The sequence below is a fragment of the Fukomys damarensis genome, unplaced genomic scaffold (assembly GCF_012274545.1).
Source record: "Fukomys damarensis isolate Sample0158 unplaced genomic scaffold, DMR_v1.0_HiC HiC_scaffold_17, whole genome shotgun sequence".
In the NCBI taxonomy this organism is placed as follows: domain Eukaryota; kingdom Metazoa; phylum Chordata; class Mammalia; order Rodentia; family Bathyergidae; genus Fukomys; species Fukomys damarensis.
Window position 1 is genome coordinate 54899877 of NW_022900929.1, and position 22374 is coordinate 54922250.

A 22374-nucleotide genomic window follows, 5' to 3' on the forward strand; every position below is an offset into this window, starting at 1 on the left:
ATCAGAATCTCTTGTCAAGCTTGACTTACATCACTCTGGGGCTTTTCTAGCTGGAATCTCCAAATCTCTCCAAATCATCTTCACACCACAAACCATTTCTAAAGGCTCTATACCACAGAGTTAGGGCCAGCAATGACCAGACCTCTGGTACCAAAATCTGTCTTAGTCACATTTTCAACACTGGGACATTATACATAACACCCACAACTTAAAGGAGGAGAGGTTTATTTTGGCTCATGTTTTCAGTACATGTCAGCTGACTCAAAGGCAGGAAGGGCATGATGGAAGAGCCTGGTGAAGGAAGGCAACTCATGTGATAGGAACCAGGAAGCAGAGATAGAAGGAATGAGCCAGAGAGGGAGATAAATCCTTGCAGATCATCCCTCTAGTGACCTGCCACTTTTGGTGAGGTCCAATCTTCCAACAATGCACTCAGCTACTGAGCTGATTTCACTAATGAGTACAGTGTCTCCATGATCCAGTCATCTTCCACAATCCATGCCTGTGAGTACCTGAGGCTTTGCTGGAACATTCTCACTCTAAACTATAACATTAGGAATACCAGATTAGAGGTAGTGACTTTCATGCTTCACTTTTAGGTACTCATTCTTAAGATTTAGAAAACCATGTGAATCCATAGTAAATTGAGGGCTGTTAATAAATCTGAAATTTTTCACTGTTGGAATTTTGAATGATTTTCCTTATTCCTCATATTCTGAATGCCATCTTAACCACTATATCTTTCTGAACAAGGAAGCATGAAACATTGTGTTATCTAAGTCCCTGTATTTATGTGGTATATCCTATCATGGTCACAGTTGATTGAATCAGAGATTCATGCTAGGCAGAAATATGGCCACCGCAATCCTGGTGAACTGGCTCTGGGCTCTATGTAATGATGGGTGTTCATTATTGAATAAGACTGACCTCAGATCCTCTTAGCATATCTAAGTATAGACATAGACACAGAAAGACTCAGAGACTCACAGAAAACACACTGGCAAAGAAGCCAAGATATACAAAGAGAAAAGCTCATAGAAGAAACCAGATGGTATGAGAAAAACAGATATCATCCAGAAATAGTGAAAAAGAAAAATGTGAAGCCCACAGTGGTACTCAGATTTTTGTTTGTTGGTTGGTTTTTGTTGTTGTTGTTTTGTTTTTTGAAACAGGGTCTCAGTATGTAGTTGAGACTGACCTGGAACTCACTATGTAGCCCAGGCTGGTCTCAAACTTGCAGCAATCCTCTTGCCTTGGCCTCCCAAGTGCTGGGATTATGGGCATGCACCACCACACCTGGCTGGTACTCAAAAAAAAATTTTTTTTTTGGTACTCAAATTTTTTAACTTTTTATTTCTTTGTATCTCTAAAAATAATTTAACTGAGATAACTTGTACATAATTTCTTGCAACTTGAATAAAATTAATACATCTTATGGGATAATTGCTTCATGGTTAATAATTGCTTCATGGTTAATAATGAAAATGGTCATCTTTTACTGAGGTTTCCATACATGCCAGGCACTGTGACAAGAGTTTTATGTACATGATCTTATTTGAACCCCATCTCAACACAATGAGATGGATTATTTCATTATCCCTATTTTGAAAATAAGGAAAGGGGCTCCTAAATGTCAAATAACAAATGTGTACAGCTGGTGAGTGGCAAACAAGAGTCTGGATCAGGCCCAATGGACTCTAGAATGGTTTCTTAACACTTGGACCTTTGTGGCAGAGATGGCTAACTGTTCCCCAATTGTGCTCCACCTTCCAGAGAATGCAGCTTTGGATGAGAATTAACTGCCCAGTTGGTCACTACATTTCCCAATCCTCCTTACTTCCAAGGGTGAACCAGTGGAATATGCACTTTAGTATCGCTGTGGACTGAAAGTGCATTCTTCAAACTCTCCTATTCAGCAAGACAAATGCCAGTGACCACAAGGCTACAGGGAACAAGAGAACCACAGTGTGGAAGGTCCATGTCCTTGAATTACAACATGGAAGAAAAGTGTTGTACAAGTGTACCTGTATCATATTGTTAAATGAGCAAGAACTAAGTTGAGATGTGAGGGCTCTATTTGTCTCCACCATCTAATACAGCTATGCTACCTCCCTTTCTTGCCTTTTGGCTTGAAAGCATTACAATGGGCATATAGCTCAAACCTCTGCTCCTCTTAGTTACTCAGTAAGCTTCTAAAAAAAATGTGGGAATTCAGCTGGCATTGTTTTCCCAAATCAAAAGTAACTTCCTCTTTTTATTCAACATAACAGAAAGACCAGAAGGTGTCATGAACACAGAGTGTGTTTGTAAACACACTGTTTTCATGCCTTCCTCCAAATCTTGAACATTCAGGAGGAAAAAAACCAAACCAAAACAAAACAAAAACAAGCACTGAGTCTAGTAGCACTTCTCATCTGTAAGAGGCTTCATTCTAGTCTAACTTATATTTAGATGTTATTTCCTATTTCACACCTCTGCCTTCAGAATCACAGCTGCATTGGGTGAGAAACACAGCACTTGTTTAATGGACTCAGAAAAGGTAACACAGATGTTTTCAATAGTAAGCAAAAGAGTAACACACCTTGGAAAGAGCAGCCTGACTGGGAAGGAGAAAAGGTAGGGAATTTGACGAATTTGCTCCTACTGTACTGTTACTCAGTTGTATACCATGTCATGGATGTAGGCAACTGGGATTAATCCCATCAGGGCCCTCACAAGGGACAGATAGAAATCACCTCAGCATGGGTGTCACAATTACCCATTCGTTCTCATCTGCCACTGCCCAAGGGTGGCCAAGGGCACTTCCATGTTGCAGGTTTCTGAGGGCCATGTCCAGAGGTATACCATGCGGAGATGTTTGCTTCATTCTTCTCACTGAAGAAGGAGTGGATACGAGTAGAGTCTGGTGCAAACCTCAATACTGGAGAATGCAGGTGGGATTTAACTCCAGTGCCTTCGAATACCAAAGTCCAATGTCACTGACCACATACCACTGCTCACCTGGCTTGGGAGATGATGCAGGCTGGAATTGCTAGTGGTGGTTCACATTAATTGGACAAACATGTAATATCTAGGCCTCAGTTTCCTTATCTCTAAAATAGGAGCATTGGATCAATTCGTTATCTTCCAACGTGTCTTTTGTGGTATAGAATGTTAATGGGTATAGTTAGGAATAAGAGTGTAGTTAGGAATAAGGTTGGTAAACAGATTTTTTAAAAGCTATGCAAATTTTTTCCCTAAAAAATATCTAGGAGTCTTTATAATATATACCATACAAGCTCCCTTATTTCAGCTACATCTCATAACACTAGAGTGTTTTTTATGCTCATTTATGAAGCATTTTCTATTTGACATAATTATAAGGCATCACGCTAAGAATTCCTCATGTATTCTTTCATCCATTAATTCATTAAAATAACATTTCTTGAGTTCTGCTATATGTATCACATTGTTTCTGGCACTGAGGATACCTCCATAAAAAAGGGCGGGCCTGATTTTTACTTTGGGGGTGAGGTAGAGGAAAACAGACAATAAACAAGTAAACAAATACATGAACAAAAGAGTTGGCATGTATCATCTCATCTTATTTTTATAAGTAGTGAGACAGGAGCTATTTTTCTCATGCCTATTTTTTAAATAGTGAGATTAAAGTTTAGAGATGGGAACTTATTTAAATCATCTGTATCTGGAATAGAGTCTCCTCTAAAAATATTTCTGAAATGATGTACACAGAATTGCATATACATACCTTCCCACTGGTCTGTGTAAAGTGCATACCCATAACCAACACAGACTCAACCATTTTGCTCTGTTTGTCTTCTACCATCCTGAAAGTTAGTACTCTTCAAAATACTAATTTGAAAAACAAGACACCAGATATTCTGGAGAAAGGATCTTCTGGCTCTAATCAGACAAGAAGCAACAAAAGATTATACTTATATGCATAATGGAGAATCAGAATTGGAATGGTCGAGAGGTGACAGTATTCCAAAGTACTATAGAACATCATGTAAATTATGTCTCAACAATTCTGAGTAGACTTACATTATTATTTTTTCTTACCATAATAATTACATTATTTCCTCTATAAAAAGTAAATGATGTTTCTGGAAATTCTTGCAACTTTAATGTTCTAAGGAGTGATTTGTCAGTGATATGCTGATTTAAAAAGCAAATACTTTATCTTGAAGTCCTTCTTTGAAGAAAATATAAAAGTCCAGGGCCCAATTTCAATGGTCCTTTGGTCTGTGATATCATTATCAGAAATAATAAAGTTCAGAAAGGAGGATTATACTTTCTTCATATGGCCATATTGAAACAGCCAGGATTGCAGAATGTCAGAAAGAACAAAATATTCTTTGAAAGTATGAACCATTTGTATGTAGATAATGCTTTCTTATATGATTTTCTCTTTCTTTTACTATTGAAAGACTCTTCTTAAACTCAATCTAGATCTTAAGGAATTTTGGAGAGTTAAAACTTACATAAAAATATCACAAAAGATGAAAACATCACACACCCATATATATTTGCACGTGTGCTCACACATGCAGATAATTTTATTTTTCCTTTTGCTTACCCTGATAGACATTAAATTGATCTGTATTGTTTAGGAATGCATTAGGGAAAGGAAAAGGATTTTTAAAAGGAATAAGAAAGCCAATGTATTAACCATTCATTATAGGCCACATGTTTTGTTTCATTTTCAAATTTTGAATTTTTTCTTCAGTAGTCATGACTTACATCCCATATTTTTTCAATTTTAAATAACAATAATGATCTTGCTCTTCAATTTTCATATTTGTTTATATACTATATTTGACAAATATTTGTACATATTTATGGGTGTAGTACGTATTATGTAATGTTCAAATCATAGTAACTAGCATTTCCATCTCAAATATTTATTATTTGTATCTGTTGGAAACCTGTCTCTTCTTTTTTAGTTATTTTGAGATATATCATAAATTATTGCAGACTATAGTTACCATACTAATGGTATAGAACAGCAGACCTAGTTCTTGCTAACTGCATTTTGACAGCTGTTATTTATCTTTTCTCAGTGCTTCTCTTCCCTTTCTCCTCCCCTTGTAAATTTGTGTGACTACTTCTATGAGATGGGTTTTTTTCTTTTAATTTTCACTAATGAGTGGGAATATTCAGTATTTGTTTTTATATACTTGGTTTAGTTCACATAACATGGTGGCCTCGAATTCCATCTATGTTATTACAAATAACAGAATTTTATTCCTTCTTATGTCTGCATGATATTCCATTATGAGATGTAACCAAAATACGCCAATATAAGTTGAATGTTGAAATAAAAATTATCATAGTAAAAGACAAATTGCCATTAATACTCCTCAAAGTAACGCCCTCGGTACAAACACAGGTATCCCATCATTCTTGCCACTTTCTGAAGCAGTTCAAGGAGTCCTCGCTCGTGAATCTCTCACGAATGTCTTTGTGAAGTGTGATCAAACATAGAATGAATGCTGGTGCTGAGTGCCATCCCACAGAAAGGCAGGATCCTAAAAACATTGTGTTGTGTCCTCATGCTTATTCACTGAATCTGGACGTGTGGGACTTCTGGCTCTTCCTCAAGTCAAAATGACCATGAAAAGTAAACATATGGAATTGATTCAGGACATCGAGGCAGTCACAACAGCACAACAAAAGATACAAAAAAGGATTTCTAGAACTGTTTCAGAAAATAGCAGGAACAAAGACATAACTGTGTTCAAGCAAGGGGGAGCATTTTGAGGGGATTGATAGTGACGTGTCTTTTACTGTAATATTTTAAAAATGTAAACCATCACTGTATTTTTCCATTGTACGCCATATGTATATGTACCATATTTTCTTTATTCATTTACTCATCAGAGAACACCTTGGTTTAATCCATATTTGCTATTATGATTAGGGCAGCATCATGACTGCAGTAAAGGTATCTCATTGATATATGATCTCATTTCCTCCAGATGTATATCCAGTAGTGGGACTGTGGGATCATATCGTAGTTCTATTTTTAGTTATTTTAAGGAACTCATATCCTGTTTTCCATTGTGGCTGTACTAAGTCATATTCTCACCAACAGTGTGCAAGGGTTTCACAGCCTCACCACCACTTGTCTGTTTGATAATAGCCATTTTTTTAATAACAATTACCTTTTTCAAATAGTCATTCTTACTGGAGTGAGGTGTTATCTCCTTGTGGTTTTGATTTGCATTTCTCTGATAATTAGTGATGTTGAGCTTTTTTTCATATATTTATTGGGCATTTGTATATTTTGTTTTCAAAGATCACATCTTGATAGGGCTGAGGCAAGAATTACATATGATTTCTGACTGTGACACAGAGAATAAAACTTACAATGTGTTGGGGTCTTCATTGGGGAAATGTTGAAGTATCTACTAGGTCTCTTATGGGGGTCTCAAAAATTATTTGCTCACTTCCCTATAAGAAAATATGGTAATCTGTGCCCAATTATTCTTTAATAACTTAGGTTTTATCAAGTGTGGAATAATTATACAATGTTCAGCTATATAATCTAGGGAATGCATCCTCTGTTCTTACCAAGAAAACTAATTATGAATGACGGCAAAAAAAAAAAAAAGAGTGGCAGATCGTATGGATGGTGATATAGAAAAGCATAGGCCATCTCATTTGGTCGTTGAAATTATTATTTCAAGATTCCTAGGCCAATGTTAAGAGGAAGTAAATGTAAAGCTAATTCACATCTGGAACAAGAGACCATTTCCTACATCTACAAGAATTCTTTGGCTACACATGCAAATTCAGAAAGAAGAACCTTGCAAAGGAAATAGTTGCCTACGTGAATATAGTAAGATTAAGAACTGCTTTGTAGCAAAGAATGGGACATTAAACATCTGGTGTTCTCTGATTTAGAGAGGATTTAGTCCAACAAGGCATCCTATACTTTGATCCTTTCTGCCTTATTTCCACCAAGCTTACACTATCCAGGGATTTAAAAACCTACCTCAGAGACAGCACATTTTTCTCATCAGTATAACAGAAAAAGAATGTCTTTCACTCTAAGTATCCTTTGGTCATTAAAAGTTACCACCTGAAATAGGTGTATAGGTGGCTTATTTTTTCCTTCATGAATTTATCTAACATATACCAAGTACCAGCCATGTCTCTCTTAGGCCTTGGAAACAGCACAGTGAATTGTACTTTGTCCTCATAGTACTTTTGGTTTAGCGTAAGTGATACATGCAACCATAAGGGACTGGAGTTAATGGAAGTAGGGGATGCTTAGGAAATCAGTGAAAACCACCACAACTTGCCAAGCAATAATGCCTGATGAAAAAAGGATCAGACTTGAGTAAAATTCCCCTTTGTGCATGTTCTCTTGATCTCTGAAAGCACAGAAGCCCCTTTTAGAAGCCTACCATATTTTCCCTCCAAAATGCCTCTACCCTATGCTATGATAAGTTACATGACTCTGGAGGATCTGTTGGTGGCCCCTCCTTCACCCTCTGTTACTTGTACAGGGCACATTGGTTTCATGCTGTCTGGCTTCTTTTCTAGGCTAGGTACAAAGGCAGTGCTGGGCACAGGTCCAGTTGAAGAGCTTGGCCCTCATCACTGTCTTTTAACCAGAGCACAATGTCAGCTTTGTCTCTTTTATTATGCCAGTACCCTGCGCTAATCAAATTTAACATTCTTGTCCTTCCATTCATTTCCTACTGCTTTGCAACTTAGTTATTTACTTCTTGAAAAGGAACTCAGGAGGAGAGGTAGAAAAGAAGCTGACTGCAAAAGATTTATCTAAATAGAGATTTATATGAAAACAATGTCTTGCTTTTCTTGTTGAGACACAATATCCAACACCTGCAATTTAAAGGAGAGGTTTATTTTGGCTCACAGTTTCAGATGTTTCCGTTCATGGTCTGTAGGCTTAAACATATGGTGGAAGGGGTTGGCAGCCCAGAAGCTTGCCCTTCCAGGTCAAGCCCCTAGTGACCTGGCTCTTCTGACCAGCCCCTACTTCCTAAGACATAGCAAGTCTGCTATGTCTCCCTCCATGATTCAGTCACTTTCCAAAAGCCTCACCTGTGAGCACATGAGGCCTTCTGGGACATTCTTGATCTAAACGATAATAAACACTAAATGTCAATCCAGCAAAATAAATAAGAATGTATCATGTACTGGGTATAAGCAATTTACACTTGGGGTATATATCTTGGCACATATGCAAATAAATGAGTAGATGACTGATTGGATGGATGGATATGAACAGAAGAACAATCAAACAGATGAAGCAGGTGGCCCTGGCCTCTAAAATCTCACCAAGAGAAAAATAATCTGTACTCCTTTTCAGATATTTTGCCATAACTACAGTAGTCATGTGGTCTCAGTCAAGACTGCCAATGTGGATGAGCTGACAGACTATTTGATACTGAAGTCTTCTGGGAGGTAGGACTTAGGTTCACTCTACCTATAACATAAATCAAAACAGTCTTAAAAAATTAATTCTGATCAGGAAAGGAAGGATGTCTTCACAAAGGAGTTCATATGTGGGTTGGCTGGATTATTCCATCAAGTAAGCAAGGGGGCAAGAGTATTGGGACAGAAAGAACACTAAGCAAGGGCATGGAGTGATCCAGTGGGGCTGGAGCCTTGGGTTTTTGCCCAGAGAGCTGGAGAGGAAGTTGGAGAGAAGAGTTAGGGCTCATCTTCAAGGAGTTTTTGCTACATGGGAAATGAGGAGCCATAGATGAAATGGCAGTGAAACCTAATGGGGAAGAGGGCAAAGAAGTTTGACAATGCACCTTGAACTCCAAAAAGCAAGAAGCCATGTTCTCCGATTCAATTTCACAAGTAAACACTAAAACTTGGAAAATTTAGCTCTGATCTAGTGCCTAGTCCAACTCATTTTCAAATGAGAAAACATAATGATTTACATGTCTCATCTAACTACAGCACTTAAATAACTCACATACTACTCAACTCAATAAGAGCAAGAATTAGAAGCAACTGTTAATACTTGCTGCTGATAAAACTTTCTTTTCTTAGTCTTTGAATAAGAATAGGAATTGTTTTCCAGTGGTTTAGTCCTTTATATGTAGGTGAAAGCACAAGAACTGAGTCTCAAGTTAGGGGTATTGCACATAATGTTGGGATCCCTGGAAGTTAGAAATACATACCTGTGCTCAAAAGTTAGAGAGAGGGGTTGAATGGCAATATTGGGAAGTGAGGTATTCATTATTGGTAGAAATGATTAATTATGCCTAGTTTTGCACATATATTTCATGCCTCTTAATATAACATATGCAGATTCATCTTTAATAACATAACTTGTTTGCCAATGTTGAATGCTAGCTGTAAATAATTTCTATTTTCTGCAGTGTTTAGGAAACTTCAATATGGTACTTGCTGGCAGTTTGTATTTTCTAGATTTAGCAACATGTTGAGTAATCAACACAAAAACATTTTTCACTTTCTCCTAACAAAAGAAGTCTAGACAACAATTTATGGTTGTCTATAGAAATAGAGAATAGATAAGACAGAAATAATTTAAATTTATGGGAAAAAAAACTTAAAATATATCCCTGTAGTTTTCCTAGCCAAGTTTTTGCAGAGCAAAACAGAAGTTTCACTTCTGCTTTTAGAATACTCTTTACCTTTTCTGATGATGTCATCAACAGCCAACAAAATATGGGTAGCAGAATGAACGAAAGAAAATATCCAGCGCCTCCAGTAGTCAGTCCTGAGAAATCTGACACTCCCAGCCCTAGTCCATTGTAATCAATCTGTGTAAATATCTCAGAAACTCTTGTTTGACAGACTGATTTCCAGGTTTCACTTCCAGAATTTCTTATGGGAATCTGCACTAATATGCAAATTCAATAACAATCCCCCAAACAACCCTGCCACTCTAATATAGATGGTTGCCAGGGTATACTTTGAGAAAAACTGCCCTGGTCAATGGCAAGAGCGTCAACATTGACATTACCTGAGAGCTTATTAGAAATGTAAAATCTCAGGATCCATCTCAAGTCTGTCAAACAGAATTTGCATTCATAGCGGTATTCAAGTTTCAAAAGTATTGCCCTAAATGAGGCATGTTCTTCCTTTTTTGAGTGTTCTTTCCCTCTTAAATTACATGGGATTGTTTAAATCAGTAGTTCTTACAGGGGGTCCCCAGAACTACTGAGTCAGAAACGTTTCGGGGTAGGGCCCAGCAATGATTGTTGAACAGGCCTCTTGTCCAGGTGATTCTGATGCCTGGAAGTTTGAGAACCTTTAGCATAGTTAACGTTATTGGCTTGCATTTTGGAAGTGAAATTCATCAGAATACTCAGTGTTTTGCCAATGTCAATGGATGTAGAGCAAATCAGACTTTGCCTTCATATTATGAGTCTCTCAATCAGTTAGTTTTACAATATCTCTACCTCCCACTTTACTATTAAAGAGGATGCTTTGACTAATGCAAGTCTCAGAGGCAATGAGCTCTTGTAGTAATTAATGAAATGCCAGACTCTGAGAACAACCTGGGCAGCCATGATGCATAATGGTATCAGGGGATGAGTAGCTCGAACAGTTGAGTTTCAAATGAAAAATAACTTCCTGAACCAAATACTTTGGAAGTTATGAATTAGTATTCTTCACTCTCAGGGGATAGACACAACTGGAACAGTATAAGTGAAAACTCCAAGGCCGAAGAGAGCCCCCTGACCATGAACTGAGAGTGCAGCTTGGTTGAAAGTTCAAGGAAAATATGACTGGACTACTAACCAGGTCAAGTGCAGGTAAGCACACTGACCATTGTTTCACTCTTTCTTGGACTTTCCCATAGATTAGTATACTCAACACCTAACCTAACACCAACTAGCTGTAATTTAGAGATTTTTATTCTCTCTGCCCCACTCTTTTAGTCACGTCTTGAGCTGTCTCTACTCCCCAGCCAACATGTATTTTCTTCTCCATGTCCTCTTCACATTCTATGTCCCTCTGAACATATTTTTCCTCCCTCCCCATCCCAGTCTCTTTAATGAAAATATTCAGGGCACCTCTCCAGGGATGGAAGAGGGAAAAGTAGATTTCCTTGTAGACCAAAACAAAGGAGGCTGCCAATATGTTATAGTACTGTTAATTTTTATGCAGGACATTTCTATGTTATCTAGCTATCCCTGTGTTTTTTAATTTGCAAGTGTTTGCCATAGATTTTTATCATGCTGTTTCTCAACAGAATTGAAGTACTAGTTTATCAAAATGTCAACATAAAGACCAAAAGTCAAGCAAATTTGCTGCAATAAGGAAAAGCTATAAATTTGCTGTCAGTTAAGAAATCCTCTTGAATTCAAAGTGCAAACCCAGATTAAAACATTTTTTAATAATTGTTTATGAATGAGAGTGAGGTTAGCCCAGTGTACATGCACTTTAATCTTGTGCCTTGTTAAATTTCTCAGTTTTAATAATTGGGCCAATTATTTATTCTATGATTCCATGGGTTATCAAGGAATATAGAAAACACAAAGTAAGGATTCATTTTGCTAATTTCATTTGCTACAACACATGTCTATCCTCCTTTTATTCTTTTTGAATGTTAATGATTATGTAACCTGGAATAACTTTCTTCAAGTCCTAATTATAGTTTGCTACACTTGATCTTAGCCAAAAGGCCAAGAAGCGATCCTAATTATAGTTTGATCAAAAAGCTGAACCATTTTAATATTGAAAATATTTGGCAAATAAGCTGATAAAATAAATTTTATAGAAGTTCTCATTGTGATATTTTGAATATAAGCCCAAAGTCATGGAACATGTGGAGAAAATCCTTTATCTCCTTGGAATTTTAAGTCTTTTTAAAATGCACAAAACAATGAAGTCACAGAAGACAAAATATTCCTCAAAATCTAACTATCAAAAAGCAATTTATCTTAAGTGTCTCCCCAGCACATCTGTCACTTTCTCACTGCTGAGACACAATACCTGGCAACCACAATTTAAAGGGGAAAGGTTTATTTTGGCTTAGACTGTAGCTGTTTCAGTCCACGTTCTGCTGGGCTCCAAGGCAGGGCAGCATGGCAGCATGGAGAGAACCGCTTATGGCACGGCTAGCAAGAAAGAGAGGGAGATCAAGGGAAGAAGGAGGGAAATGTACCCTCCAGACCACACCCCCTTCACCCACCTCCTCAGACCAGGCTTTACCTCCCAACATCATGTTAGCTATAAATTTATAAGTGGACTAATCCACAGATGGGCATCATATTCCCATGATCCAACCACCTCCCCAAAGCACCACTTATGAACACACAAGATTTTGGGTGGATATCTAGATATAAGCAAGAACAACATCCCTGAAACCACTTTCTCAATTTACCCTCCTGTCTGATATATGAACAGAGAGAGAGAGAGAGAGAGAGAGAGAGAGCGCACACGAGAGCAAGAGAGGGTGATCATTTGCAAAATCCTCTTAGCATATGGTAGAAAAAATGTAATTTTGCTAATTTTATGTCTCATTTCTTAATGACCCATTTGTCTGCAGCAGCAGCTTTAGTGGAATGGTGAAAGCTTGGCCTCATTTTTTTGTGAGCCTTTTACTCTGGACAGTGACTCAGCTAGGAGAAAGCTGAGATATTTACATGATTGTGATAGTGTGTGTGGTGGTGGAGCATTGCACTGACCTTGGCTTTTGCGGCTCTTGAAAAGGGTTTACAGATTGTAGGCACTCAGAATAAGCGGCATCGTTAGTGAACATCAAATGTCTTAAAGGTATAGGTATGATTTAGAACTCTGATATTTAGTGAAGAAAAATAAGACAGGGGCTCAGGTGTCCAAGAGAACTGGATACAGTAGTAACACTGAAATGTGACCTTGGATAAATCACTTGATCTTAATTATTCACCTTTAAAGTAAGATGAATATATGTGTGTGTGTGTGTGTGTGTGTGTGTGTGTGTGTAACTTTTATTGAAAGGCTGAAAGTTATCAGAGCAGTATTTACCAAACACATGGAAATCTTTTCACTTAAGAGAAATATTGTTGGTAATATTTTGCAAAAGAGTGTTTAATACAGGTACCTTCACATCTAAGATTCTGTATAAATTGCATGTGTCATAGAGGACATCAGCTCCTAACTGAAAGGATCATGGGCAAAATAATTATTTTGTTTACCTAAAGAAGAGGGAGGTGGCTGGCTCTTTAAAAACTTGGTGTTTTGAAACTAAAGTTAAAATTGAATGAACAATTTAATCAATCAGTATTTTATAGCCTGGGTCAAATGATCAGGCCCGTATTAGTATTCACATCAAATGTGAATTTCATTGGTGAATCAATAAAGCAAACCACAAGTACTGACCTTAGTTCCTCCTATGTAATTACTGGATTATGTACTGCTGGGTTGAGGTTGAACTAGCATTCTTCAATAGAACTTTCTATGGTGAACTTTCTCTATATTGGTACTGTCTCACATAGTTCACAACAACCACTTGAGCACTTCAGATGTGGCCAGTATGATGGAGAAATTAAACTTAAATTTTTATTTCATCTAAAATATGTCTTCCAGTTCAAATAATTGTGTGAGGCTAGTGACAACCTTATTGGGTGACAATTGTAACTGAAGTCAAAATTAATGACAGCATAGACTGAAAAGTAAGATATATATGTGTGTGTGTGTGTGTGTGTGTGTGTGTGTGTGTAACTTTTATTGAAAGGCTGAAAGTTATCAGAGCAGTATTTACCAAACACATGGAAATCTTTTCACTTAAGAGAAATATTGTTGGTAATATTTTGCAAAAGAGTGTTTAATACAGGTACCTTCACATCTAAGATTCTGTATAAATTGCATGTGTCATAGAGGACATCAGCTCCTAACTGAAAGGATCATGGGCAAAATAATTATTTTGTTTACCTAAAGAAGAGGGAGGTGGCTGGCTCTTTAAAAACTTGGTGTTTTGAAACTAAAGTTAAAATTGAATGAACAATTTAATCAATCAGTATTTTATAGCCTGGGTCAAATGATCAGGCCCGTATTAGTATTCACATCAAATGTGAATTTCATTGGTGAATCAATAAAGCAAACCACAAGTACTGACCTTAGTTCCTCCTATGTAATTACTGGATTATGTACTGCTGGGTTGAGGTTGAACTAGCATTCTTCAATAGAACTTTCTATGGTGAACTTTCTCTATATTGGTACTGTCTCACATAGTTCACAACAACCACTTGAGCACTTCAGATGTGGCCAGTATGATGGAGAAATTAAACTTAAATTTTTATTTCATCTAAAATATGTCTTCCAGTTCAAATAATTGTGTGAGGCTAGTGACAACCTTATTGGGTGACAATTGTAACTGAAGTCAAAATTAATGACAGCATAGACTGTGGTTAATGAAAATAGGCTTATAGGGCTGGGAATTTAGCTCAGTGGAACCACAACTGCCTTGCAAGCACAAGGTCCTGAGTTTGATCCCTGGTGCAAAAAAAACAAAAACAAAAAACAAAAAACAAAAAAAATGACATAGGCTTACAAGTATTCTGTAATTGTAAAATTATTAGTGGCTGTGCATATGGAGGTACTGTGCCTATGGGGGGGCATATAAAGCAATTCTGTTTTGAATGCAGGAGAACTTAAAATGGGCCTTGCTGGATAGGGAAGACAAAGTAGAAAAGAGAGGGGAGAATTTCTGCGCTGAGGAAATAATAAACTAGAGTCAAGAAGAGTCAAATGTTATTCCTGGACAGTTGGGTAATTATCCTGAAAATTTCTGCTAGAACCAAAGAAAAAGGAAATTGAATATGGAGTGGGTTTTAAGGCCAACACATTAGATACCAGGCACTTCATATGTGTGGTATAATTTAATCCTTACAACTAACTGATGAAGTACTCGCTACAGTACTATTCTCTTTATTTTTTATTTTTCCAGTGCCAGGGATCAAATTCAGGACCTTGCGGTTCCAAGGCAGCTGCAGGGCCACTGAGCTAAATCTCCAGCCCTATTTTATTTTTAGAGAATAGACTCATATGAGTTAAGTAATTTTTCTCAAGCTCACACAGTCAAAAAATAATGAGCTAAGCTTTAGAACCCAGGTGGATTTCTTTCAGATGCTATATTTTCTAATTACTTCATTTTACGGCAGTGGTTAAGAATTTGAGCCCTGAAATTTTCTAACTTTTATTTCTGTCACGGACATCTATAAATTGAGAATTTAAAAAGTACATCATTTAAGGTTACAATGCTAAGATTATAAAAGATATTGCATGTAGAGCACCTACCATTGCCTGGCCCATAATAAAGGCTCAATACATCTTTGCCTAATTACATTATGTCAGAACAAGACTCAAAAAGCAACAAAGAAATTAGGGCCTGCTTGAGTAGGTATTAATCAACCAATGCAGCTTCCTGAACCAAGAATTAACATGTTGAAATTGTGGTCTTTACTGGGTCTGGATATTCACAATCAAATAGTAAGAAGAAATGTGATTTAATTTTTTTTCTAGAAATACTATACATTGACTGAATATCATTTTAATTTTTCAGAAAACAAATAAGGATGATTAAATCGTCTGTAACATCACATTTAAAAATCATTGTAGTATTTTGATATATATCTTTCCACATTTTTATGTTTGTGTCTGTATATATGTGCTGGTTCACTTTTTAAGTTTACTGAATTCAAAAGTAAAAGTCACATGTTGGGGATATCATTCTATGAGTTTTGACAAGCAGATGCCACCAGCACAAGCAAGGTGCAGCACAATTCTAGCACCCCACCACCATCAGATCATTTTGCTCCCCTTGAAATCAAACCATCTTCTTATTCCCATTCCCAGTCGGGTGACTACTAATGTATTTTCTGTTCCTATGATTTTACCCCTTTTGGGTTGTCATGTAAGAAGAATCATACAGGACGTAGGCTTTTGAGTCTGGCTTCTTTCACTTAGCCTGACATATTTGAGGTTATCCATTTCATTGCATGTATGAATAACATTTCTTTTTACAGCTGAGTGGTATTTCCTTACCTAGATATCTCACAGTTTATTTCTGTTTGCCAGTTGAAGAACATCTGGGTTATCTCCACTTTTTAACAATTATAATAGAGCCCTAAAACAGTCAAAAGTTCTTTGTGGAAGTAAGTTTTTATTTATCCTGGGTAAATATCCAGGAATGGGGTTATACTGGACCTTAGGTTAAGTACATGTTTAGCTTTATGAGAAACTGCTTTCCATAGTAGCTGTACCATTTTATATTTCCACCATCAAGTATGGGGTTTTGTTGTGCATGCCTCACCCAGCAAAATGGGTGATCACATTTTTAAGCCACTCCAGTAGGTTTGTAGCTGTATATTATAGTAGTTTTATTTTCACTTTCTGAATAAATAATGTTGTTGAGTATTTTTAGATATATTCAATTATCATCATATGTAAAAATTGTGTTTCTTAGTTCCAATCTGTATGCATTTATTTCTGTTCACCACCTTTTTGTATTTGCTAGGACCTCAGCTTGATGGTGAGTAGAGTGATAAGAGCAGACATTCCTACCTTATTCCTGCTTTTGTGGAGAAAGCATTGATTCTTTCATCATTTAATGTAATGCTACTTGTAAGGCTTTTGTACATGTCCTTTATTTCTTGGTTTGTGAGAGTGTCATGACTGAATATAGAATTTTTCAAGTGCTTTTTTATAAATATTGAAATGATCATGATTTTCTTTCTTCAGTCTATTGATATGGTGAATTACTTTGATTTTCCAGTGCTAAACCAGCCTTGCATTCCTAGGACAAAGCCCACTTAGCCATGATATGTTATCCTTTCTATATGTTGCTATATTTGATTTATTTCAGTGTATGTATATTTTTAAAAAACAGAATGATACTATACCCATACTGATTTGTAATTTTTAAAAAATTAATATTTTTCTTTAACAGAAATACATGTTTGTAAGAAAAGCTCTTTATGGTTCGTTTAGTGGATTATTTCCCCCTGTTTTCTTTTGGTGGGGAAGTAAATAGGTAGTATGCATATTTTGTTTCAGGTTCATTAAATTAAAAAACTGGGGTGAGAAATCCCAGCCCACATAAGTAGCTGATAAATTCTGAAATGAATCATTTGCATCTTTGAAAGAATGTGAAGAGAAAACTGTTGTAAGTTTTGCAGGTCTTTATAAATGCTAAGAGCAGAGAGATGAGAATAAATCCAGTCACTCACCAGGTATCAGGAGAATACAAAATCTCTGCCTTATGGTAATAACTTTAAATAACCTTAAATACACATCAGAGAGTTCTTAGGATGTGTAAAGAAAGTTCCTTCTTCCATTAAAAAATACTTGTGTAGATAGATACATACTTAGGTATAGAGAGAGATCATCAACAGTCTTTCGATAATTTTATTTGGAAACATTAAAAACATTTTTTTGAGTTGTTTCTTCCCTGGATAATAAAACCACCAGAGGGGGGTGGGGAGAAAAAGAGAAAAAAGAAGGAAATGTGAGGGTTTCCTATTCCAGAAACATGGATTTAAGGTTGACATTTTCCAGGTACCCATTTCAGACTTAGTTTTAGAACGCAAAGGATCTGGTATCACCTCACCCTGGTTTTATTTTAGAAAATACAATCTAGTTACTCTTTACATCCTCATAAAGGAAAGTGGCTGGCTTTATTTTATATGTGAGACAGGGCTTAAAATAATAGTAAATCTCGTGGGAGGCCTCAAGGGTACTAAGCATGAATTTTTGGAAGTTTTTTGTTTGCTTTATTTTTTAGGGATGATCCTCATTCCTGGTCTTCAGTTAAGATGATCCTGTTTCTCAAAACATTTTTATGAGAGGATGAACTTCAATGATTGCATCATTTCCCCTGTTTTATACTCGCCTCGCATAGACCACAGCTGAGAGTTTTAGAGAAAAGGCGCTTTCGGCAAGTGCAAAGTGGTATTGTCATGTTGCTACTGGAGCTGACTGTGAGAGCCAAGAAAATAGGACAGAATAAAAAGGAAGTAAAATAAGTCATAGTGAAACCTTTTCCCTCAGAGGAAGGAAAGCAAACATTGAAATATTGCTTTTTCCTGGCTGCTTATTAAAAGGGAAATTTGCCTACTGTGCTGGAAGAGTATTTTATTCATCATTCTGTTGATGTGAAGTATTCAACTTGAGGTTCGTTTTTGAATGCATAACCAATTCTGTGTCTTAAGGTGAACTCAGCTGACAGTGGGTATTGAACAGATTTAGCATTTCTCTGATTAGAAGAGATGTCAATTTGTTTTAATCATTCAATGACTTAAACTAGACCCAATTCCCTGAAATAGTTGATTTAAATGTTTGTTCCAAAGCTGTTCATATTTCTGAAACACCTAAGGTCACTATTTATATGTGTTTTATTTTATTTTAGTAATGGATCAACTTATATAAAAATGAATTGCTGCTTAGATATGTTGTAGAACTTAACATAGTTTTGTCATTTGCAAAAATGTTTAGGTCCATGGTATTGTAAATTAATCAGCTATATAAAAACTTCAAGTTTATAGGTATAGAATTACAGTGCCATATTGTGCAATTAAATACTCTACATTCTATTTTCATAAGTCCAAAGTCATTGGTCTAAATTACAATTATACAATTTCTGTTATGATTGCTAGTGATTGGTATAATTTGACTAATTATTGCCTAAACAATGGAAGTTGGCCGAGACTCAAACTGCAACAAATTGTTTTATATGAGAAGAACGAGGAAACTGAATGCCTTTTTCTTTTATCTTTCACTGAGGGGCTGCAATTAATCATAAATATTGCACTGGGAGGGGATGCATAGAGAGCTCTCTTTCTTTTTCAGGATCATCTTTCTTGAATGGGATAGGAGGAACTCTCCAGAGAAAAATAAATGACCATGTTTAGGGAAACATCACTGTGACTGACTAATTGGAAGGATGGTGGAAAAATCCCACAGGAAATAGTCCAGAGCCTATGACTTTTATAGTCAATACTCTTCTTAGGCAGAGCAAACATTCCTTTTAATGGCATAAAAATCCATTTAAATTGAAAGGACCACCTGTCTAACCTAATCTGACCATAGATTCAAGAATAACCATTGTCAGATAAACAAATAATAAAATGTTTCATGAAATATAGGGTGAACTGATGTCTAGACAATAAAAATGTGATTCCACAAAGGATTTTTTTAAAAATGTCATTTGTACCTTTAGGTAGTTTAATGTATTACATAATTTACTAAAACCTTCTTAGCCTTTATAGCCTTTTCCATTAATTTCTCTGTTTTTGACATAAGCTTTGAATGAATTGATAATAAGAAAATTTAGTCATTGTCACTTTCCAAAGGCAGGCAGTCTTTGGGAGTGCAATTAACACAGAACCCCACAATTGAGAATAGAAAGGTAGGAAGAAAATAGTATATATGACTTACTTTGCCCTAACCCAGGGTTCCTGAAATTCTTTAGCATCAGTACCAAGAGTCCCACTGCTGAGGAGGTTCTGTTGGAACATTCCAAACTTTCTGGTCTGACTTGACAAGTTTTTTCCAGGCATCTCAAAACAGTGGGATCTTCCCATTCAGAGTGACACAAGTGAGAATTCAGTCTGTCTTCTACTTTTCACAAATTCTAAGTGGAGAGTTATCCCACTTACAAGGTGCTTTAGGACCTCGAGTGTGATCATAATTCCATACTCTTGATCCTTATATTCTCAACATTAGAGATATTCCTGTTGAAAAGTACAATAAATGGATAGGGCATGTCTTTTATGCTAGTATCATATTCCAAAATTAATAGCATTCTGAAGTAGTGAATGAAATAAATTGCCTTTAGTGCAGCACAATATGGTACAAATAAAAATACGAGATCCTTATTCATTTCTCATTTGAATATTTTTTGCTGCTTTCCTTAAAGATGGATAGCTCATTTCCTTTACAACTAATGACAGGTAAGCAGAGATAAGCTGACCATTGTAGAGCTGGACTTGAGAAAACAAAAGAGACATTTTCTAGAGGGTAGCAAATCATACTATTGAAACATGTCAGATCTGGAAACCATATGAATGAATTAAATTCTGTTTTTTTTCATTACCAGCTATGAATCCTTAAATAAGAAGTTTAAGTTTTGTGAGCCTCAGTTTCTTTATATGTAAAACTGAATATATAATTATATCTACATCAAACAATTGCCATAAAGATAGATTCTTGAAGATTGCTCAAGTCAAGCATTTGATAAATTTTACCTGCCATTATAATTAATTTCATTTACTTTTATTTTCCTTCTTCAGGGTTTTCAGACCCCAAGATTACTCAGAGTTAAATCTTAATCAGAATTAATCTACCAAAATTCTAAATGCTAAAGAATTAGTTATTTACTTTTTTGTGCCTCTGTGTGTGTGTGTGTGTGTGTGTGTGTGTGTGTGCATGTGTGTGTGTGTTCTCTTCAGCATTAATGGGATATCCTTAGTCCATAATCACTTCTAAATTTATTTAAGTGGGTCCAAAGCCTCTAAGAAATTAGGTAATTAATTGCAAAATTTGCAGGCCAAGTTGCACTCCAATGATTTCAGAAAGTCATGATTATAGAAGTCTCTGATCCTCTGCAAATGTACTTTTCTCATTTGTCTTGGTAGAGAGAGCTCTATAGTTCCACCAGCCCCTTTCAGCAACACAGAACTGTTTTTCACTTGAGAAGATGTAAGAAAATGTGAAGGTAGAAGGTGCCCTGGCACCTACATACCCTGGGGCCCAGCCGGCCTTTGGTGTCTCATCAATGGTTCATTCCTAAAATATAAACCTTGCTCTTTTTTTTTTTTGGTGCCAGAGATTGAAATCAGGTCCTTACACTTGCAAAGTAGATGGTGGAACCACTGAGCTAAATCCCCAGCCCAAACCTTTGCATTTTAATTTCAGAGTTTACTTTATAATACAGGTAAATAAGCTGTAACAATATTATACTCCTGGATGCAGCAGAAAACATTTTATCTTCCTTGAATGCTACAAAATCATCAGCTAAAGAAGTCAGTCAATTTATGAACTCTCCAAGATCTTGCTGAGGAAATAGATAGCACATACATAGAAAAAGCATATTTATCCTTATGAAACTTGCAATATACTTTCCCAAGTGACTTTACTATGCTATATAAGCTATGTAAGATGATGAATGAATTGAGTTTACTTAATATGATGCTTTTGGGAATGTAGTATAATTGAAAGATTAAGCTATAAAATGCTAGAGAAAATATCACACACTATATCTATGTGAAGTTAATGTCTCCTTCAACATTGCTATAAGTAGTACATCTCAACTTAGTTCATAATTGAGTGAATTATTTCTGATGACTCAGATTTTCCATATAGTAATATATCTTTTCATTGTTTCTTTCTTTAACCAAATTCTGCTGCTAGATTAGTGTATTTGAACAAGCAAATTAGTGCCTCCAAGGAAGGTATTAGTAAATTGCAGAAAGAAGAGGAATATTTCAAGGGAAGTAAACCCATACATAATTTTATGAGAACATAGCCTGTTCGCTTTATGATTTTCCTCATTGACTCTCTGCCAGGGGTCTTCCTTCTCTTTTATAACTCATAACTTTATTCGTGTGTCTTGTTTTACTTAAGTTTGTCTCCATGGACACTAACAATCCAATATGCCATATTGTGGGCATTTTTTTAAACCTTAGATATAAATCAGCAATTCTTAACGTTAATATCCAGGGCATGTTAATGCAAATCAAGAAGTGTCTTTAGTTCTTTAAAAATAGATTGAAAATAGCTTTGTGCTTTGAGATGCTATAAAAATTAGAATGAATGACTGAACAATAAATGTATTTCTAAGATTTGAAGTAGTAATATACTTGAAGCATTCTTAGCTACCGATGTAATTACCTGATTGAGGAAATTGGTTGCTAAGCAAACAACTGAATTTCCTTAATGATATAACTAAAGTTATAACTATTTCCATCTTTGAATTCCCATTCCCTTCCCCTAAACTAATAATATTTGGAGGTACTATATGGGTATTATGAACTAATAAAAATAATCTCTACTTCTTATATTTTACCATTGAAATATTTAGGGTCTATAGATTATTATCACTTGAAGATTTGGCTTTCTCTAGCCAAATAAAATCCAACATATGTGACTTTAGAGGCTCTTTATCTTCCATGTAAGGAAACAAAGGTCCATATAATTTAAAGGAATTATTTGTTTTCCCAATTGTTTGCAGCAGAGTTTTACCTAGAACACAGGCTTCTTTTGACCAGGGTTGTATTTTTTGCATCTTCAATTGACTGTTTAATTGACATGGTTCCATTTCTGTTAGAATGAAGTGAATAATAAGCCAAGGGAATGTCAAATTGAAAATTGACAACTTGAGATAAGGTTTATGATACTACTTTTCAGAATATGATCTGAGGATTACTT

General features: G+C 36.0%; 1 long non-coding RNA gene across 2 annotated transcripts in view; it reads left to right on the forward strand.

Annotated features, from left to right (window-relative positions):
- The window catches only part of LOC104868691, a 51577-nt gene that overhangs the window by 23554 nt on the left and 5649 nt on the right, over positions 1-22374 (forward strand). The window contains exons 2-4 of one of the 2 annotated variants that reach the window (XR_782076.1): positions 8348-8442; positions 10645-10778; positions 17732-17982. This is a non-coding gene — a long non-coding RNA (uncharacterized LOC104868691). Of the gene's footprint in view, positions 1-8347; positions 8443-10644; positions 10779-17731; positions 17983-22374 lie in introns of those variants that run through there. The other variant, XR_782077.2, reaches the window with a different exon arrangement.